The following is a 21,683-nucleotide window of genomic DNA, read 5'->3' on the forward strand; positions in this document are numbered from 1 at the left end:
ATGTGCCAGCACTCTGTTGGGTATATATTTTATCTAATTTAATTCCAACCACAACTGTGCACTTTAGAAAAGAAGAAACAGAGGCACAAAGAGTATAATAAGGTTTAACATACAGAAGGTCCCACAGATTTGAAGTGGCACAGCAAGAATGAATCAGATCTTTCTGATTCCCAAGTCCCAACTTCTTGAAACCACACTTTCTTTCAAATGATATTTTAAATATAGGTCTTCATTTAGAGCCTAGGACATCGTAAGTGGCTCTCCAGTGAAGGTAGCAGAGAGATGGGCCAAGACCAAACAGGACCTCCTAGAATGCCATGTGGGGACAGCAGATCTGAGAGCTGGCCTTTTGTTTTAGGTCAAACAATGGCTTCTAAATTTCTCTCCTGTAAAGGATTATATGTAAAGGACTGCCTATGAGGCAAGAGCCAAATTATATATAGCAGGCTGCCCATCGATCAATGTATTGCTTTTCAAAGGGGGCAGGATGTGGTGTGAGAATATGGCTTTCTCACCCGTACTTGGTACAAAATGGTACAAAATAAATAATGGTTGAATAAAAGAAGGAAAGGGCAGTACAGAGGTCCAAATTATGGATCAGGGGTTTTCTTAGTGTGATAGTAATACCTTACACATATCAAGTTTCTATGCTATATCTCATGTAAACCTCATTTCAGTGCTGTGAGGTTCTCAAGGCAGATGTTCTTACCTTGTCCAATTTACAGAGGAAGAAAAACAAGGTTCAAAGACTTGGTTGACTTGTCCAGCCTCACACACATAATGGACCCTGACAACTAGTCCAGTGTTCCTTCCTGTTTACCCTTCTGCCATGAACTCAGAGCCCGTCCTGACCCATGTGAGGAAAGGAGCCCTGACAAATTCTTCCTTTTTCCTCCTCAAGTCCCTATACTCTCATTGTCCTTCCTTTAGATGACTGATCCCAGGGTTGCTGATCTGTACAACAGTTGAATTTTAGGAGATAGCAAACCCATTTTGTAGGATTGTAAGGATGATTAAATGCCTTGCTAAAGTGGGGTACCTGGCACCCAACTGAATAAACAGTAACTGCAATGGTTACAATGATGATGATGATGGTAATTATGCTGCCATTGAAATTGTTTTTTTTTTTTCCTCCTTCAGGATCAGACTGGATCTCTGCTATTTTTTCCCCTCCTACCTCCGACTCCCAGGAAACTATTTGTCTCTTTCCACAGTGTCTACAATGTCCATAGAATCAACTGAAAGTTGTATCTCCTCATTCAGATATCCTGATCTTGTAAATACCTCCCCTTAGCACCACTGAGACCAATAGCCTTGCTTTTTGTGCCCACTCATTCAGCTTACAGTGCTACTTCTGGAAATTGTGTGGTGCTGCCCCTGGACACACCCCGATCGCCCCACCAGTGGCATTCCTGTGGATCCTTCACATGTCACCACCATCCTGAACACTCCTTCAGACAGAGCAACCTGTGTGTGTTGGAGAGTGGGGTGGGGGAGGGTATGTGTCAGAGAAGGATTCACAGTTTCTAGGAGTACAAAGCCCTCAGCCCACCAACAGGCCTATGTTGGTTGGTCTTTAACTCCAAAGATAAAAGACAGGGACAGGGCTGAGTATGATGGGTAACCATAAGTCCCAAGTAAGGGAAGCAGGGCAGTTGTAAGTTCACCAGTTAAAGACCACTCCAGCCAACCCAGGGCTCTACAACCTGTGTTCAAACATCTTCCTGCTTACCTCCCTTACCATCCCAGCTTAATCTGGCCAGAAACAGGCGAGGCAAGAGCATCTAGCCTGCAGATTTTTCTTCCATCGGCCTGCAAAAATGACGTACCTTCCCCTCAGGTGTATATTAATAAAATAAATTGCCATGCTCAATGCCAGGTGGAGAAGCCTGATCCAGAAGGAGAGTGGGAAGGGGAAGTGGGAGAAATATCTCTCTTATGCATGCCTCAATAAAATAGTTCCAATCCACTTTAAATGTATCAGGAACGTTTGAAGAATTTCCTCAGATGAATGGTCTACAGTAAGCCCTGCTCTCTTTTGTTGAGTTGGCCCTCTCCAGAGGACCGTGGCTCATTTGTCTCTGCCCAGCATGAGGCCTGGCCAAACTCCAGGGACGATGTTCACCCTGTCCCTTTCTGCCACATCACTTTCTGTGCTCTCTCCAGGAATATGGTCAAGAATTTTGCCTCACTTTGCTCTTCCTAAATTAGACCCCTGGTGAGAGCTTTGGAGAAGTATGGGGTAAGAGGAAGGGTGAGGTCTGAAGTCAAGCACCTGCTTCACAATGTTGGCCCAGCGTAGCCTTATAGATTCTCAGTGGAATGAATTTCTAGGGATTCTAAGAATACTTGAAACCCACAGTACCCCTCAGGCAAAAGACCTGAATTATCCAAAGTATGAATGAAGAAGCCAGCCTCAAATTTTCTGTGTCAACTGTAAAACACACAGTATCTTCATCTCCATCTAGGCCTGGCTTTTGAAGACTGCTGGTACAGGACTTCTTTTACTAAGTAAGTCAAGGCTCATCTGGGTAGCAGAAGGAGCCCCTGATTCCCACAGAGCAGACAACTAAAAGTTGAACTGTCTCTTCAGCCTCACTTGCCAACCCTTTCCCTGATGTCATTCAGAAAGCTCAACATAAGACTGATCCAAGGCCAGTTCTCCTGGAGGTGGTTATCAGATTGCCATAGATCATCACCTTGCCCAAGCAGATTTAAGACTTGCTGAACGGGGGCATCCAGAAAGCTCATGGACTTTCTGGAAGCTCTGAACCTCTTCCTTCTTTCCTCCAGATACCAGCCCCAGCCAATCAAGTTTCCCAGGCTGATAAAAAGGAAGGTCTCTTAATAAGGTGAAGTCACAATTATTCATCTTCCTAAGGGACAATTTGGTGCCTGCACCTCTGATACTGGAAATTGAGCCAGCATTATTGGCATGCTACCTGTGCAGTTGCACAGGGCCCCATGCTTAGAAGGGCCCCTGACTTGGTTGAATGTATTGTTTGTCACTGTCTTGAAATTCTTAATAATTGCTGATCAAGGGGCCCTGCACTTTAATTTTGCACTGGGCCCTGCAAATTATGTAGCCAGTCCTGCTTAGAGACTTTAAAACTCTGAGTGATCCAAAGGCAAAATGGCAGGGTGCCTTCCAGCCCCACCCTTACTACTATCTGTTCACCCATAGGGCTAGGCAGAGCAACTGTCTGCTAAGTGCTTGAGAGGGGACAAAAAATGCTAGTAGCAGTTCCTGCCCCATGGAGTAAACAGATAACTATCCTGAGTTAAGTGCCACTGAAAAAGAGTATCAGTAGCTGAGAAGGAAATGCCTTCATACCCAGCTGGGAGGACCATAGCTGCTTCACTGGAGGAGGTTATACTTGAAGAGGTGGAAAAGGACAAATAGAATTTTTATAAGTGAATATGAGTTGTAGACTGAGATATGTAGCGGCCTGGAAGAAAATTAAAAACAACCCTGAACATAATCAAGAAATAGGGTCTAGTCCAATTTGGCTTGATTGGAAAGGAAAATTGGGAGAGGGAGATAGAAACACAACTTAGAGACCATGGTGGAGACTCAGGTACCCTTTGTTTGTATCGTCGTTTTTGCACTCATCATGATAGTGAACTTATTTTTGAAGCTGTCTCTCTGCTAGACTATACCATGTCTTTGCATCTTTATATTCCCTGCTTTTAGCCTAGTACCTAAGTCATAGTAGGGCATTCAGTAAATGTTTGCTGAATGAATTAATGTTGTAGCAGGTCTAAAATTCTTTCCTGGGAAGTTTTTCCCCAATTCAGGGCAGTGGGAAGCCGCTGAAGGTGTCTGAATGTGAAAGAGATTTTAATTAGTGTTAGTAGTAGGTGGTGGATTTTATTTAGTGTTAGTAGTAGATGGTGGAATAGAGGTTGGCAAGGGAATAGACTGAAGGTTGAAGGTAGGAAAAATGGTTGGAAGACTTCTACAGTCCTGTACAGCCCCTGTGGTGTCTATAAAGATGCTGGCTGGGGGAAGAAAAAGATAAGAGAAACATTAAAAAGCCTGGACATAGCAGCCGAATGCGTATAGGGGAGAAGGAAAGGAAGTAACAAAGATGGCTCCAAAAGGACTGAGTCCTCTGAAAGAAAACAGAAATATGAGGAGAAGGGATTTTGAAGAGTGGAAATCAAGGTATCTTTCATAAAGCAGTTGAATGAGCATGCCCCTAGATGGATTAAAAAGAGCTACATTGAAGGAAACATTTCTAAATGGATAGATGATCTTCCCAAAGACCAAGTTATTTAAAAATAGCCAATTTGGGCTAGGCAGTTTCTCCTGATCCCCAGGCTATAACTACCTGAGCAGCTTAAAACATATGTGGTCCGCCTAGAGCAAATTAATCAATCTTGAAAGAGAGCATCTAGATTTAAAAAGCTTCTCCAGGGAGTTCTGATGCACAGTGAGGTTTGGGAGCCACTCATCTGGGTCACTCCACCCTGGATGGTCCCTAACCCACCACAAATAACCCACCCAGTAACTCTTGCTAAACTTAAAGGGCCACTTCAGACTCCAGTGTTCCTTTCACCCTGGCAGGGAGTATAAGGCAGGCGGATCAGCAGCTGTTCCAAGTGTCCTTTCCCCACCCCCAGTACTGATGATTGCATGAGCTGAATATAATCATTCACAACCCTTGTCTTTACAGCTAGCATGTCACTTAACTTAATTACAGCACAGTGGCATTTCAACTCGAATCTAAAAAAGCAATAAAAAGCATTTTGCAAATTGTTAGGAAGGCAATGAAGACCTTGAAACTGCAATTTACTAGGCATTGCTTTCAATTATTTTGCATTCTACAGCCATGAGTCTAAGTTATTAAACAGCAGCCCAGGAAAGCCAAGCAGGCAATGTGTCACTTGGAGGGTATTTCACGTCCCCTGAATGCACACTGTGTGCTGGAGAGACGGCTGGGGGCTCGGGGAGCTGCCTTGGGATGGGAGGGGACGTGATTGGTCTAAGCACGTGTTCTTCCCATCAGGCACCTGCTAGTCATGTTTCCGCCATGACTCTCCCAGACCATGGGCTCTGACTGATCTGTGGTGACCTTCAACAAAGATGCCCCCTTTTCCCCCTTCTCACCCCCAACATCTACTGTCCCCAGAAAGCATGAGGAAAGGAATGTAGGAGAGCAAAGCAAGTCCTTTAAAAATCTCAGGATTGGTGCCTAGTTTCTATGGGTGTCTGGTTTCTTTTCCTGGCTTACTTCCTGGTTCCTTTTTGTCCTTGGATATGTACTTCTTGGGCAGCCATCTTAAAGGAAAAGAATGCGGCATCCCTCCACCATCCTGCTTTGCCAAGCTTAGGAGTCCGGTGATAACAATGACAATAAAAAGGGACCCATCCATCTGAGAAAGGGGTGGAAGCGGCAGGAAGTCAGCAGAGCCCTCTTGCGGGAGCCCCAGTGGGAGATTGTAGGCATGATAATCAGGAGCAGGAGGCCAGTTGCCTGAGCAGCCTCTCCAGGAGGGAGAGCAAACACCAAAATCCTGTTGGCAAAGCCAGCAAGGCCCTCACAATGTGGCCAAAGCAAACAAGGGCTGAGGCAGTCCCACTGTAATGGACTCGTGCTGTTTCTCGCATCTGGCAGAGACTGAGGCTGAGTCTGCGTGTCAGGGAATCAGGCAGCCATGGGGATGCTCATTCCCATCCCGGGGCTGGGGCCCAAGCTGGACCCCTGCCGTCCCTGACATGGTCGCCACATTAGGCCCTTTCAGATTGACCCAGGCCAAGCAAAGGTTGATAATGGTAAAGATATACAAAGCATTTCTCAGGTATCATTTGTATTTTTCCTCACAGCAGTCCTGTGAGATCAGTATTATCCCATCTTACAGTGAAGAATCCGAGGCTCAGGGACTTCAAGGACACAGAGCCAGGCCTTAGTCTTGGGGCCTCTGACTCAGTGCCAACTTTATTTCTTATTCCCTCCACCCTTCCACTTGTCCACCGCAGACTCTCCATGACAATTCCTACAGTCTCTTCCCAGGCAGAGCTCTCCCAGGCCCACCTTCATAGCTCAGAAGGGAAGGGGTTTTATTTTCAGTTTTAAACCAGGAAACAGCTAGTTGACATCCCTTATTCTGTCTACCACACCCACCAACACAAATGGGGGCCTGGTGAGATGGATATGTTTGCAAATTTTCTCAATTATCTGGATATTTTTCAACTGTTTTTTTCCCTTTATTTAAGTGTGAAAGATTTGATTTGAGTCCTCCAGTTTTCATGTCATAATTTGGTTGTGTGTGGACATAGCCTAAATAGGCCCCCTTATGACCTTCAGATCCTTGGTGACTCTGAGGCCCACTGTACCTATGAAAATTTATACCCCTTGCCATCTGGTTGGGAGATTTGTGATATTTCATGGAGAGATGCACAGTAGCTATGCATATCTGATGGAAGGACTGGACTTCCATTGAAAGAAATAAAACCGCTGTTGGATTCAATATCCCTATCTGGGTCCCCATTACTCAGTGAAAGATTTCCTGATTATTTGAAATGATTTCTCCAACTTGCCTGTTTAAGGAGATGGGGGCACAGGAAAAGGAAAGAGGAGAAAAGTGCATTGAACTATTCCTGAAAGGGGAATAGTTCACCGAGCAGATCCAATTAACCGGTTCTTTTTTCTTAGCATTTCCCTGGAATCCCTGCAGGGACATGCTGCCTTTCATCAGAAGGGCCTGGAGACTGGAGGTGGAGGGGGTGATTGGAGCCGGTCCTCTGTTCCCCCATCTCTGGAGAGAGGGCTTAGAGAGCAGGTGGAGTCGGGGGTGGCAGGGGAGTGAGTGAGGCTGGTGCTGGGCTTTGGAGGCTGTTGGAGAGGATGCTCGCGGGACGGTCCATACCAGCCAGTTTGGCCAGAATTGGAGACCAGGACAGCGGAGAAGAAAACTCCGCTCCCCACCGCCTAGACCCACGTTGCTATTCCAAGCGACCCGGAGTGCGGCAGACTAGGATCCCCGAGTCCCGCCCTCTTTGGTGGAGAAAAATCCCTAACGGGCGGCTATCCCCGGGGGCTTCACCCACACTGCGCCTCGCAGGCGTGTCCCGCGCATCTACGGCCACCTCCACTCGTTCCCTGCCCGAAGGCATCCCAGCTCCAGAGCCTGGACCAGGGCTCCGGTCCCGCGGGTGCTGGCAGCGGGAAGCGAAAGGGCTCCCTGCGGAGAAGCCGGGCCTTCGTTCCAGCGGGGTTGGAGGGGGATCCGCCCCATGCTGGAGGAAATAGGACAGAGGTTGGGGGAGCTGCACGTGCGCTCCCAGAAGAAAAGCTCCGGGCGGGCCCGACAGCGCGTTACCAAGCGCTTTCCTCCAGCCCCTCTGTCCACTTGGCCCAAGAGGCTCCCGCTCCCACACCCCAAAGCCGCGAGAGGTGAAGTCAATTCCCCAGGGAGGGTGAAATCAGGCTTGCTTTTGTTTCCCCATACGGATAAGCATCATTCCTGCTTATTTAGCACATATTATGTGCCAGGACCTGGTGCAAAGTTCTTTACAAGCATTATTATCGTGAAAACCACGTTATTAGCCCGGTATTTTCCCCATTTACGTGTGACAAAACTGGACCCAAGAGGCTATGGAGGCGACACTGAACACGGTCCCTGACTCCAAGGCCACGCGGGACCGCCGCACAGTCCTTCCCGGACCACCATTCTTTGAACTTGAACGGCGCACACGGAATTCGTTTCTCGCGTGGGAATCAGTGTAAGGCCGTTCACGTGAGCAGAGCCGCGCGTCCCAGCGTGCTCACTTCCATTCTGTCATCGCTCCCATAAAGACTCCCAGGGAAGGCAGGGTGGGCGGCGGGCTTACCCCAATTTTACAGCATAGGAAACTGAGGCTCAGGGACGTCGGTGTTGTAACAAGTCTGGAGACCAGCTGGAAGGAAGTCTTCTGATGTGCCAAAGCCAGGAAAAGCATTCCACCAGGCTCCTTTCCTGAATTACTTTCTTCTGCGAACGTAAAATGTGCTGAAAACACAGCCTGTTAGGAGTGTCGCTGCCCGCAGTAACTGATTTACTCTTACATTCGTCTTTTTAGACCCCTTGGGTCTTCGGGCGTGGAAGGCTGAACTTCCTTTCTTCTTCCATTTTTTCTTTCTTTCTCGCTCTTTTTCTGACTGTCTCCCTTTTCCTCTTTTGCTCTCTCTCACTCTCTCTTTCACTTTCTTGCTCTCTTACTCTCTCCCTTCCTCTCTCTCCTCTCTCCCTCCCTCTCTACCCCCCCTTCCCCCTTACATTCTTTCTTTCTCTCCCTCTGCTCAGGGGGCTATGCAGAGAAGCATGGAGCTGGCTGTGATTATTCGTTAGTCACTAGTGTCACTTGGCTAGAACCAGGCAGAAAGTAAATGACCCAGGGTTTCTCTGGGAAACACGACTGAGAGGGCGCTGAGGCTGTGGGACATCTTTGCTGACCACTGTGTGCTGGGCTGGGCTGGGCTAGGCACATCCTGCATTGGTTTGATTCCACCATCAACTCTGTGACTGTCATTATTATCCCTGTTTTACAGCTGAGGAAACTACCACCAGGATCAGGGAATTGAAGACACTTGTCCATGGCCTGAAGCAGGTGGGGAGTGGCTTGGGGTCAATGATTTGTCTGACCCCACAGCTTCTCTCTTCTAGGCACGGGGCCCAAGAATAATTTTGAATTATTAAAATTATTAATAAACGGTTTAAAAAAAAAGGCTCCTCTACATCATCTTCAACATTTAAAATGATGGCACAGTCACCCAGTTCTTGCAGTTTGGCCAAAGTCTCTCCCAAAGGAGTGAGGATTTTTGCTCTTGAACACGGGAAAAGTCGCCTCCACGTGCCCTCCCTTCTCCCTTCACGGATGCCCAGTCTCCCCTCAGAGACATGTCTTTCGAGTGATTCCGAGCAAAGGCCAACCAGCCCCTTCCCTCCCCTCACTCCCTCCCCAAGGCTCAAGGCATTTCCGTAGACGCCTTTCCGAGGCCCAAGTGAACCTTTTCTTTCTCTAACCAGAGAGAAACACCGCCCCTTGGGATGCTTTTTGGTCGGCCTTGAGAAGACAGAGCGGCTGCCCGCAAGTAAGGTCACCGCTGATTTCCTGAGGGAGAATCTCAGAATCTCCCCTTGGCCAGCCTTTCTCCCTCCCTTTCCCCCGCCACCCCCTCGTCTTTCTCGTCCCACCAGTTTCCAAAGTGCAGAGGATGTTTACCCGCCGGAGCGAGGCCGGGGATGGCGCTAAGGTCAGACGCCTGATTCACCGCCGAGAGGCACCCTCTCCGGGCCCCCACCCAGCGGCCCCGAGCCCGGCCAAGAGTGAGGAGATCGATCGAGGATTTCAACTCCCACCCCGCTCGGCCAACAAACCCCTCCGCGACTCCCTAGCCTCCCTGCCATCCCTACCGCGCGCCCCGGCCCTCCCAAAAGCGCTGCCCAGGCCTGGGTGCGCGCGAAACAGTGGAAGAACCCAACTCCGCGGCGCTTCCGGGCGCCGCCTCTGCTACTGCCAAGGATTGAGGTTCAGCTCTATGGAGAAGGTGTTTCCCGATAATTCCCTCTCCTCACCGCCCCCCCTTGCCACCGCCCCCTCCCCCGCACCCAATCAACTTTAAAAGGTGCATGAACCTGCCTGGGGCATTCCCTGCGGCACCGCTGGAGGTTGACGCTCCCCGCCCCCACCCCGTCCCCCCTGCGCGACTCCTCTTCACTCTCGGGGACTGTGAGCCCCGAAGCAGAGGAACGGGAGAACATGCACCGTCCCGCTGAACAGGGCTTGAGAATTCCAGGGGCTTGGGGAAGTGAATTCAAGGATGGAGGGAAGAAGAAGGGGCAGGAGCCTCCCCATTTTTCCATCCACGTCCTCCAAGAACCACCGCCTTCAGAGCTCGGAGGGGGTTAATATTCCACCAGCCATTCTCTTCCTTCCCTTGGGGATTCCGAAGGGGCATGTCCTCAGAGCCCGGCCGCCAAGGGGTCTCAGGTTGGGTCAGTGGGCGGGCCAAGCCCCCAGCAGCCCTGTCTCCCACCTGCGCTGCCCCACCCTGGGCTGCGTCTGCCCCAGGGCGTCCGCTAGGCCCCTGCCTGACCCCGACGCACTGATAAGCCCCCAGACGACCAAACATCGTTAACTTCTTTGCCTTTCTAGAATTCTCTGCCTGTCCTTTCCCCGAACTCGGTCTGGGAGGGTCGCCCCGGGGTGTGTCCGCACTTCCCCCCGGACCTGGATCTCGGTAGACCACACACTTGGCTTTTTGCTAACCCCGCTTCCCAATCTTCGTGCTTCTGAATGGGGAACGAATTTTCTGTGACACCTGATTGGGCTATAAAACTGTCCCCTCACCTTCCACTTGGCCACAACTGCTTTGTCCATGTAGAAATCGCCTCAGAGAAGCTCCAGGGAAAAAATAAATAAATAAATAAAATAAAATAAAATAAAAAACTAAGAGAGAAAGGCGGAAGTTGATGTCAGAGCATGTAAACAAGGATTTCAGAAATCGAAGCTTAAAATCCCTCTCAGCTCAACCCTGAAAATGGGGTGGGGGTGGGGAAATAATACTGTCCACCCAGACTCAACAAGTAAATAATGTCCTCAACTTCCCATTTCCCTTTACTCTTTTACACCTTGCTCACAAGCAAATGGGGGGTCAGACTGATAGGAGACTGTCTACACCGAAACAACCGGTTCCGGGAAAACCTCAGAGTGATCGTGTTTTGCTCTTGGTACCACGGAGTGTAGATAAAGCCTATGTGGGTCATGGCCCCAGGTTCGCAGGCCATCTGTCCAGGGTGGAGAGAGCCGCCATTAGAAATCTGGAGTCCTCTTCAGCAGTTGCTTGCTTCAGCCGCCCCCACTCCTACCAGCAACACTAGATCCTTCCTCAGTTCACTCTTCCTCACCCCTTCCCCTCAAAAAAGGGAGCTTCCGGAGACCCTTAGAAAAACAGATTCATCCCAGAGGCAGGGTCGCAGAGTGGGCGTGGGAGGGAAACACTGAGAGCAAGGCAGGAGGGGCTGGGGCCACCTCCCTTTCTAGACAGGGGCAGAGATGTTAAAGCCCAAGTGTGCAGTTGACACTATTTCAAGGAATTATTTGGATAAATCGAGGAGCATTTTCTTACCTGAAATAACTCAATAATGGGGCCCAAAAGTTTAAGTTTTTTTGGACAGAAATCAACTCATAAAGCACCTCAGACTTCTCCTGGAGCGATCCTTCCGCAAAAAGATATAGATAATAAGTCATTATCTGAATAATTAAAAAAAAAACTTTGAAATTCAATTTACCAAATCCACAACTCACTTCCAACAATTCTAAGGGAGTAAAAATTAATAACAAAATCTTGAAAAAGGTATATTTGGCTTTAAAACTTCAAACATTGCCGGGGAGCATTTGACTCGTTTTGAAGTCCCTCCACCTTGAAAGTTGTAAGCAAATCCCCAGCTGGCAGCCAGTGCTCAGTAAAAGTTAGCGATTTCCTCTCCTGTCATGAGGGATACCCAGATCCTAACCACGGAACTCTTCAAGGCCAGGTTTCTCTCTAAAGATCAGCCTTCGTTTTTGTCCAGTTTCTTGTCTGTGTCCCAGGTAGGATAAATGGACGCAAACCACTCTGTCTTCCAAAGAATTCCTGAGAGTGGGGGCAACGTGGGGCTAAAGAACAAACCCCCAGCAAAACGCTGGCAACGACGCCAGGGAAAACTCCCGCGCGGTTGCAAACCGCTGCCTTTGCGACCAGGTCTGGAGACGCGGATTACCGTCCCGGCGTTTTGGCGGGATGGGGGACAGCAAGCTGAGCGCGGGGATTCCGCGTTTTATGCGGCACCTCTTGGGAGAGCACCAGGCGGCCTCTACGGATCCCTCCTACCCCTCCGAGTTTCCGAAGGAAAGTCCCTGATTTTCTACCTCGCACCCCACCTGCACCCCAACTCCAGCCCGGCCCACCCTCCGTCTCTCATCCGGGTCCTTGCTGTCTCACCGCTGTCTACCCTCTCGGAGAACACAGATCAGCGCGTGGCGGTCACTAGGTCCCGGGGAAGCCGAGGGCTGCTGGCCGCCTTCTCTCAGTTCCCTGGGAACGGGAGGCCGAGGCCACAGACGGCCACTCTTCTGCCAGGGTGGAAGGGGGCATTTCCAAAAGCTCATCTGCCATGCCTGGAGGCGCCTTATCTTGGACTCCTAATTTTCTTCTAGTTTTTTTTTTTTTTTTTTTTTTTTTTTAAGGCTCTTGGGGTGAGCATCTGGTGACTTGGGGGCACGGAACCTGGGAAGGGGAGGTGCCCTAGGCTTGGCTGAGGCTTAGAAGAAAGGAGGCTGCCATGGGTGCTGGGCCTGAGGGCTCTGGTTCTCCAGCCCAACGAGGGAATTTTCCTGTGGCTTCTAAGCTTAAAAAGAAAAGAGGAGAAGATAATTAAGGGGAAGAAAAAAAAAAAACTCTCCTCACTTTCCAATAAAAACAGAATTCTACAGAAGAAAATCTGAGCAGGCAATAGTCAGTCCAAATTCCCTGTTCCCTCCAACCTGCCCTACACCTCCAGGAAACACTTGCTGGGAATCCCTAATACACGAGATGGGTAAGTTTTAGATCTTTCATAACCTTTATTAACAAAACAAAAACTACACGCTCACATTTTAGTAAAATATTATAGAAACAAATTAGTAAGAAAATAGATCAGGGAAAAACAATAGAAAAATGGAAAGACATGGTCAGAGGGTTCTTTGGAAAAGGACATACAAATTGCTTTTAAACCTATGAAAGTAAGTGCAACCTCTAAAATTTAAATGCACAAATTCTTTGATATGGCCCATTTCTAAGAATATATCATACAGATATACTCACATATTTGCATATAGTGCAAATTGTTTGCAATTTTTTTTAAAAAGGAAAAGGAAGATGGAAACTATATACACACCGATAAGCACTTGGTTAAATAAATTATAGTACAGTCATACAACAAAATACTCTACAGCCATTAAAAAGGAGGCAGTAGTACAGGTCTAGACTATCCTTAAAACCTGTTATTTTTTTAATAAAAGGCAAAATATAAAGCTGTATATGTGACGTGCTGCTATTTGTGTTAAAATGATGTGTTTATATACACCTCTGTAAGGAGACAGAGGAGTCTGGAAACAGTGGCTGCGTATAGAAAGAAGAAGTGGGGAAAGGGGTGAAATGAAGAATTGCTTTTCTATTCAATGTATGTCCTTTTGTAAATTTTGAATTCTTTCCTTTAGCATATATTACCTATTTTTAAAAATATAGATTGAAAAATCTGGAAATTATTATTCTAATAGAGTTTATTTTTTGTCATATAGGTTATTTTGGTTTATTACGGACAATTTTGAAAATATTAAAAAGTAAAAATTAGTTGCATCACTCCTTATTAAGGTCTGATTTACACAAAATTTATAACAACTAAAATGCAGACTTTTCTCAGATAGTTAGAAATACAAATCAGACCTTTGACTACTCAGGAATTCGTTTTAAAAAATCAAAACAAAGCATTTTCTTTTTCAGACGAGTTTGCAGAGTTTAACTCAATGAGAACGATGGTAAAGCAGTTTCTTAAGCTGCTTAAATTGGGGGGGGGGGGTTACGCCAGTAAAAATAGGAACTGACTCTTTGTAGCTTCCAAACCAGGTCTCTGCAGCTGAGACCTCAGCCTGAAGAGCAGAGAGGAAGAATCATTTGCACCATTCAGACTAAAAAGTAAGCCCAACTCGAATCGTTTCTTCTCGAGTCGAAATCTATTTGTTGTTGTTACTGGAGCTGCCCGAGTCCTCCAGTCGTCTTGACTGTGAAGATCCTCGGAACTTTTCGCCTGGAACCCGCTGAGCCGCCCAAGGAGAGAGTGTTTCCGCCCCGACTTGGCTGCCGCAGGCAACCGAGGGAAGCTGGGGCTGCGCCGAGGGTGGGTGTCCCCGGAGGAAGGGAAGGGGCTCGGAAAGGAGACTTCCCGAGAGAAATACTCTTCGCGGAAATAAATAGTACCTGAGGGAAAAGCCTGGAGCGGGAGGAAGGCAACGGGGAAACCCTGGCTCTCCCAGCCCAACACGCTCCCTGCGGCCCGCTTGGGACAACCTCTCCGCGTTGCGCTTGGCTTCCTGCGCACTCACTATTCGAAAGAAAGCAATCCGAGGATTTGGTGAAGCCAGCGGGCAGGGGATTCCCACGCTCTCTGCACCGAGCTGGGGGCCTGGGTGAAAATATGGGGCGAAAGAGGGGAGGCCGCCCAGGCTGGGTCTGCTGCTCCCACGGGCGCTTGCTCTCCAGTACCTGGAAAGGCAGGCTCCAGACTTCCTCCCATCCCCTTGCAGAAAAAGCATGGGTCTGCGGTCCACCACCTCCTCACAGCTTTGCCCAGACCCCCCTTTCCTGCCTAGATTGGCGCTTCACTGTCTTCTGTGTCCCCATCGCTAAAAATATAGGGAAACAGGCACAGAGAAACAAAGGGATTTGCCAGAATCTGGTTAGGAAAAGCAGAGGTCTTGGAGACGTTTCTTTGTCACGGGATCCTGGGCAACCCCAGAGGATGAATTGTGTGAGTGGGGAGTGGAGAGGTGACGGTGACGGTGGCCCAAGTTAGCTGCGGGGAACATCTGGACTAGGAGAGGGGATGCTGGGTGGATGGGGAGATCCCACCCTCCAGGAATCCCCAAAGGGAGTCCCATGGAAGGGGATTCTGACTCATGGGCCAGCTAGCCATCCCTCCAGGCTCCTAGCAGTCAGGGTAAACCTTGCTCTGTCTCCTCCACTAGCAGCCTCTCAGAAGCTGGAATATTCCAAACATCCCCTGAATTCTAAACTGACTGGTTTACCCCCAAGTCAGGAACTGCCTCTTTTTCTCTTTTCTTTCAGTGATGACAGTACTCCCCACCTCCTACTCCCTTTCTGGGGATCCTGCTACCCTTGTCTGTCCCCTCCAAAGAAACTGCTAGAAAAAGGAAAGATCAGTCAGCCAGGCAGTCTCTGACTCCCACCTCACCCTACTCCCTCCCCACCCCCATTGAAAGAAAGCCACAGATATGGCTAAAGGGTGGGGGAGTAGTGGTGGTGTTAGAAGCTGAGTATTTGCCCAAATGCCCCAGATTTCTTTGCATAAATGTGGTGGTGGCACTGTCACATCTAGCAGGAGGAGATGACCAAGAGTAGGATTAATAATAAAAATAAAAAACAAAAACTCCTTGGCTTTTCACGACTTTTAAGTTTAAGGTGGGTGTTGTCTGGATCCTGCTTCTGGACTTATAACCTGAGTTTCACTGAAGGAGGTAAGATTGGAGGTGACGATACTTCAGAATCACCCTAGTTGGGCTTATAAGCAAAAAGCCAAAGCACTTTTCCTCCAACATGAAGGTAGAGGTGAGAGATCTCCCCACCCGGAGGCTCTTGGCCTCAGTTGGGATGGGGCTGGGGGTCTGCTCCTACATAAGGACCCAGGGAGCCTGACAATTCCCCGCGGGAGTTGACAGTCCAGGAAAAGTGAACATTCTCACCGGCCTGCTATTATTTGGTTGGAGAAGAGCCAAACAATAGCTCCGGCTGATTTCTCCCGGGCTTGACCTATCTGGCTGGTTGTTCTGGCATCCTAGAAGTCCACTCTAGTAGCGGGTACTAAGCTGGGTGATTTGCATCTGTGCCAGCATGAGTTATGGACTGGACAATCCCCTGCCAGCACACGTACCTGGCACAGCTGCCCCCTCACTAGAACTTCTGCTCTGTTCTCTCTGGTACCCAATTCTCTAACCCCTTAACTCTAATTTCCATCCCTCTTCTTTCCTTCCGTTTCTCTATATGGCCTCATCTCCTCTGTCAGTCTGTCTGCCATAGGCTGCATCAGTTTCTTGGTGGGGGTGGGGGTGGCATTCTCTGGATTCAGTACCCCAGTTCTGGTGAAGGAATTAACAGTTACTAGTTAGTTAACTGGCTTATTCGAATGGTAGGTCTGAGCATTTATGTGTGAGGACGCAGCTGCTGTGGATGGCTCTGTTTGCAGATGGGTGTGGTGGGCACTGTTTCGGATGCCTACAGAATGGACAGGTTTGTTTTCATGGGGAGGGTGGCCCACACCACCTGCATTTTTTAAATTCCCATGTAGTTTGAAACTACAACAAATTCCTTTCCTCTTAAAACTGAAAATTCAAGTAGGCCAGAGAGATGAAGAGGATTTTATTTTGTTTCAGTTTGTAGTCTCCACAGCCTGGCTATAAGTGGGGAAAAAAAATACTCTAGGCTGAAACTCTGGCTGAGACACAGACTTTAGCCACCATTTGGAAGCCCCAGGAACATCACAGACCAGCCAGGACAGAGTTCTGGGGTTGGGAGGAAGCTAAGGGGTTTTTGGAATCCAGCCTCCCTGGCACTGGAAAAAGAAAAATCTGACTTCCAAGTCAAGGAAGGAATTAAAAGAGGCAAAAGGGGAAAAGAAAACCAGGAAGGAAAAAATTTGGAGGAAGCTGCCCTGGGCTCAAAACTGGCTCAGCACAGGGCACATGGCAGAGCCTTCTAAGCCATCCTGCCGTTCTTCCTTCAGTCTCCCCTTCCTTCCTTCCCGCAATGAAGCTGGCCATTTTCTTTGGGGCAGGAAACCAGGTGCAACGCTAGAGTCTCTCACCTCATCTCTGGTTGAACTCTGGGTGGGGGGCTCAAAGCCAGCATTAGGTCCTCCTTGCCCACTCTCCTGCCCCCACCCCCTGATGACCCACTCCCCCTTCCCACTCTGCGCTGCCTCTGGAGAAGGAGCCTGGCCAGCAGGTGGCACTGCCCAGAGTGGCCAGAGCACCCGCAACCCCCGCACTCCCAGATTCTCTTTAAAGAAGGGCGTCAGCGTCTCATATCCCACCATCCCAGAAAGGTTTAAAACATGTAGCTTCCCTGATGCTGCGGACCTTGAGGCTCTGCAATGCCAAGGGCTCTATGGGAATCCCACATCCATCCTGGTCAGAAGCCTGTTTTGCAGATGTGGGCCCTGGAGGTAAGGGCTTTTAAAACTTAAACAAAAAGAAACGGAATTTAACAATGCACAGTAGAGACCTAGGAATGTGAAACAAACATGGATCTTGAATGCTAAAAGCCAAATTTCAGAGGCCCCAGCAACAGGAGGATCTATGGCTGCCAGCCAGCAGTAGCAAAATCCAGCATTCATTTTTATTCTGCAATGAGATGGCTTCATTTGTCCTTTGCACATATTGCAAAACAAGTGACTAAAATATATGCAAAATATATGCATGTAGTGTGTGTGTGTGTTTGTGTGTGTAAAACACCAGATTTTCTGGGAAAGAAACCCCATCAAATCAGCATTTGAGAAAACAACACCCAATCTTTTACTCCTAGCTGGCTGAGTGAGCTCTCTTTAAGCTGAAGCCACACTTAGATTTCATGCCAAGAACCTCAAAGAATAAAATGTATGTAAGTTTGGTCTAAGTCTCTGGAGAGGAACACAAACAGCCCATTACTCAGGATGGATTATGTGAGATTCAGTTTACGAGGGCAAATTGTATTTCACACTTGAGTCACCTTGAATAACCCAATAATTAACTAAAACCATGTCCTGCAGGGGAGAATTTATTACATTCGCCAGCTCTTTATGAGCTAGGTGCAGCTTGGAAATGAAAAATGTGAGGGCTTGATGTTTGCACTGCTTTCTGCATTGGCTCAGTGTCCCAGATTAAAATGTAGGGGCAATGGAGACTTCAACTTGAAAAGCAGAGCCAACTTATTGTAGCAGGAGGTGGGAGGAGGGGTCCTCAGCTTCTGAACCCAAGGAACTGGTCAGTGTTTCTTGGAGTACCTCTTGGAGACAAGCTTGGGCTTTGGGAGGTCGGTGCTCCAAAGCTGGGAACCCTAGAAAGAAGGGAGGGGAATGGGCCGTGTTGTTTTTTTTAGGGGGTGTGTGGCTCAGGGCCAAAATAAAATCCAGCCTCCAGGATCCTTGAGTGGCTCCTGGGGAAGAGGAGTTGGGCATCCTGGTACTCTTCTCCTTGCCAGGAGATCACAGCTTCTCTTGTATCTTTCTAGCTTGATGTGCTGTGCATGGGCACTCTCCCATAAACTTGAGACCAGAACAAGGTCATTGACTGATTCCTCTTCCCCCAGTGGAATTCCTCACCTTCTCCTTGGACAGACAACACCAACTATGAGAGAAACAACTGTTTAGTTATATACATACCATAAGTCTCCACTTCCCTCATCTTGTCTTCAAGCAGCCCTGTAAAGAAGGCTGAGCAGACATAATCACTTCCATTTTACAGATTAGGAGACTGAGGTCCAAAGAGAGATGACCAGCCTAAGGACACACAGCTGGGCACACATGCCAGAGCTGGAACAGAAGTCTTGTCTCCTCACGTCAGTGATGTCCTGGCTACAGGAAGGAGTAAGAGATGGCAGAGCTGGGCTGGCCACTCCCCCACAGAACAGACCATGCCGTTTGGTTTCCTTTGGAAGCATGGATGCCTCTGGGGGTTTCCCCAAGGCAGGAACTGGTGACCGCAGCCACCTTGCCTCTAGATCTCGAGCCATGTATTTAGTCTCCAACCCTCCCTGATACCTAGATAATCCAAAGATCCATCAAAGGATTCCATCCTTGGCTCCTGGGGAGTGGAAAGGGAGGGAAGTCTACCATTCCAAGGGCAAGAAAGGTATCAAAGGGAGTCCGGAAGTGGCTGGGAAGGGGGGTGGGGTCGTGGCACACACCAGCCCAGCTCCATTTACTTTGGGAGGAAACAGAGGGAACTGTGCAGCAATTCTGTTCCCACTCTCCTGCCACGGTTAGAGAACAAGCAGGGGCAGAAACCTGTAAAAATAGGTTGTTTGGTCCAACCCAGAAGAGTGGGGAGTAACCTCTATCGAGGGTGACCAATCCCTTTGAAAATTCGGTTGACCTGGGTTCTTCAACAGATAAACAGCACGCAAAAAGGGGCGAGGGAGGAAAACTGTTAAAGGTCACAAGAAAGTTAAGAGACATAACATGTAACATGTAACATGTAGAATTTGTTTAGATCCTGATTTGAGCAAAACAATTGTAAAAAACAAATTTAGGGGCAATTGAAGAAATTCAAACATGGACAGTATTGGGGGATTATTGTTAATTTTGTTAGATGTGATAATGGCATGAAAGTTATATGATTTTTTTTTTTTAAAGAGTCCTCATCTGTTAAAGACTCACACTAAAGTATTTGGTATTTTTGGAGTGAAATGATGCCTTGGACTTGCTTTAAAACACTCCAGGAAAAAAAAAATGTAGAGAACAGGTAGATGACACTAGAGTGGCTATTATAATTGATAATTTTTGAAGGTGGATGATGGGTAAATCAATAGAGCTGTGGACCCATATCCCAGAAAAACATATGCACACACACATATCAACTTTCACTCTCATTTCAACCATCCACAGCTTCAAGTTCAGAATACTCAGTGCTACCCATCTTCTCTCCATGGCGAAGGCAGAGTTGGAAGGTGTTTTGGCACAATCATGTTTTCCTTCTCTGCACTGCACTGCAACAGGGCTATCCAAGGTTGAGGAGTTTGGAGCCTCGGTCAATTCAACTGCAGGTGAAATTTCTCCAGGTGCAGCTCCTTTGTTGTTCAAATGGACTCTGAAGTGAAACTGGGAGGCCTCCAGGGGAGTCAGGAGCAGAGCTTAGTCCTCTGAGCTTTGAAACGGCTTGGTAATTTTCAAAGTCATGGGGTACTGGTCAAAAATTACTGGTTGTTACGTGGATTCATTTATTTATTTCAGAGCCAATATATTGGAGCCCTTTAATATTTCCCAAATATCTTAGATCTATTTTTTCATGAGATTTTATTGAGATATATTCACACACCCTACAATTCATCTATAAAGTATACAATCACAATTTCATCACATAGTTGCACACTCACCACCACACTTAGGTCTATTTTTAGTATCAGTTTGTACCTTGTAATGAGATGTACTTCCATTTTAAACATTGTAAATGACTTAGTGCTTGAATAAGGAAGAGAAGTGAAATGATCCGGTCTGGATTTTGGTGCTAGAAAAAGTGAGGTTGGAGTCCAAGCTCCATCATTCATTAGCTTCTAGAAATCGGAAAAATTAATCTCCTCAACCTCAGTTTTCTGAACTGTAAAGAGGGAGGGAAGGGCTTGCTCCTTCCTAGCACTATTATTGCAAGGATTAAATGAAAGGTACATACATTTAACACCGTACCCCGCAGACACACCATGACTACGCTGAGAGTTCTGCAGAGACCACCCCGTAGGAGAGGGCAGCGGGACAGGGATGTAGAGGTCTGCAGGCGCGGAAGTGCTGGCCACAGCGCCGACAGCCGCGCGCCCACCACCTTCGCACTAAGAGGGTTTTGGTTCAGCAGGAACCTCCGCCTGGAGATAAACGGCTCCACCCTCAGGGTGGGGATCCACGGAGGTCAGGGTGCACCTACTGGCATAGAAGAGGCCTCCGGGGTGGGTGGAAGGCAAGGGCCGAATGAGGCTCTCACGCTTTCCGCTTTGCTATCCATGAGCAGCAGGTAAACCCGGCGAGTGAGGTGTTCTCAGCCCCATTACTGAAAAAACTGCCCCACGAGGTGTTTACACACGCGGAAGGAAGGGAAGTGGATATCTTGGACAAAGGGGAAAAATCCTTAGGCTCACACCTGCTCTTGTTGGCGGGTTCTCCCTGGTTCCTATGAATGCTACCACCTGGCATGCGTGGGTGGGTGGCTGACATTCACGGAAATGAAGGGTTGGTCTGTCTATGCCTTGCCTTTTCCAAGGTTTGGCCTGTGCCCTTTGGGGCAGGTGATTCCTAAGGCTAGAAAAACCAGGTGGATGGGGCCTGCAGAGGGCAAAGGATGCAGAACCCACAGGCAGACTGATGGGGGAGAGGTCCAATCAGAGGACAATGGAGAGGGAGAGCATCCCTAATCCCTGTCTACACCACACATACAAGCAGGGTATCCAGAATTCTGGGCTGGGTCTGTGACATGTGCCAGGGGTTACTGGGGGGATGCAGCGCCTGGGGAGATGGGATCTTCTTCCCATGAGTCTTCCCCAGTGTCAGCCATCTGGACCTCTGGGGCTGAGTCCCATTTCTAGGGAACCCAGGCTGACCTCAGGAATAAGAAACGGAGTCCTGGCCTTGCCTGGTGGAGCTGGGAATTTCAGACCAGTAATCCTTCAGCCTGGAAGGGGATGTCACTGTGACCCCAAGCCAAGCTTTGGCTCCCTAGGATCTGATGGACAATGGAACTGGGATCAGAAAACCATCCTGTGCTTGTGGCATTTCTACATCCTTATGCCCCAGTCTGCCTGTCTTTGGGGACCGGCCACCCTCCTCCCTCCCTCTCTCCACATCTCCCTACCCCACCCTTTAGGGCAGGCATGGGGAGGAGATAATCAGGAAATCACTGGAAGCTCCAAAATTGCATCCCGCTGCCATAGGGATCTGTCTTCTGCATTCATCCTTCCTTCTGCTCCCACAGAGGCAGCACAAGCTGCCTGGAAACACAAGAATGGCTGTTAGTGTCCTGAGGTCAATTCACTCTGATTTGGGAAAGACAGCTCCTTTCCTAGGCATCTGCCACTCAGTCACCCAAGCACATAGTTGTCTAAAATGGAATTATCTGTAAGGGTCCTCCCAATGCCAAACACCAACTGATCATTTTGAGTAACCAGGGAATTTGGGGCTTCCTGTTGTTCAAAAGAAGGGAGAAAGGG

General features: G+C 48.4%; 1 protein-coding gene across 3 annotated transcripts in view; it reads left to right on the forward strand.

Annotated features, from left to right (window-relative positions):
* Positions 1-2,181, forward strand: part of TTLL6 (tubulin tyrosine ligase like 6) — a 32,397-nt gene extending 30,216 nt beyond the window's left edge. For all 3 annotated transcript variants that reach the window (XM_037810368.1, XM_037810367.1, XM_037810369.1), the window contains one exon: positions 1,141-2,181. The gene's annotated coding sequence lies outside the window, so the exon portion shown is untranslated. The remainder of the gene's footprint in view (positions 1-1,140) is intronic.
* The last annotated feature ends 19,502 nt before the right edge of the window (positions 2,182-21,683 follow it).

Source organism: Choloepus didactylus, chromosome 18 (assembly GCF_015220235.1).
Source record: "Choloepus didactylus isolate mChoDid1 chromosome 18, mChoDid1.pri, whole genome shotgun sequence".
Taxonomy (NCBI): domain Eukaryota; kingdom Metazoa; phylum Chordata; class Mammalia; order Pilosa; family Megalonychidae; genus Choloepus; species Choloepus didactylus.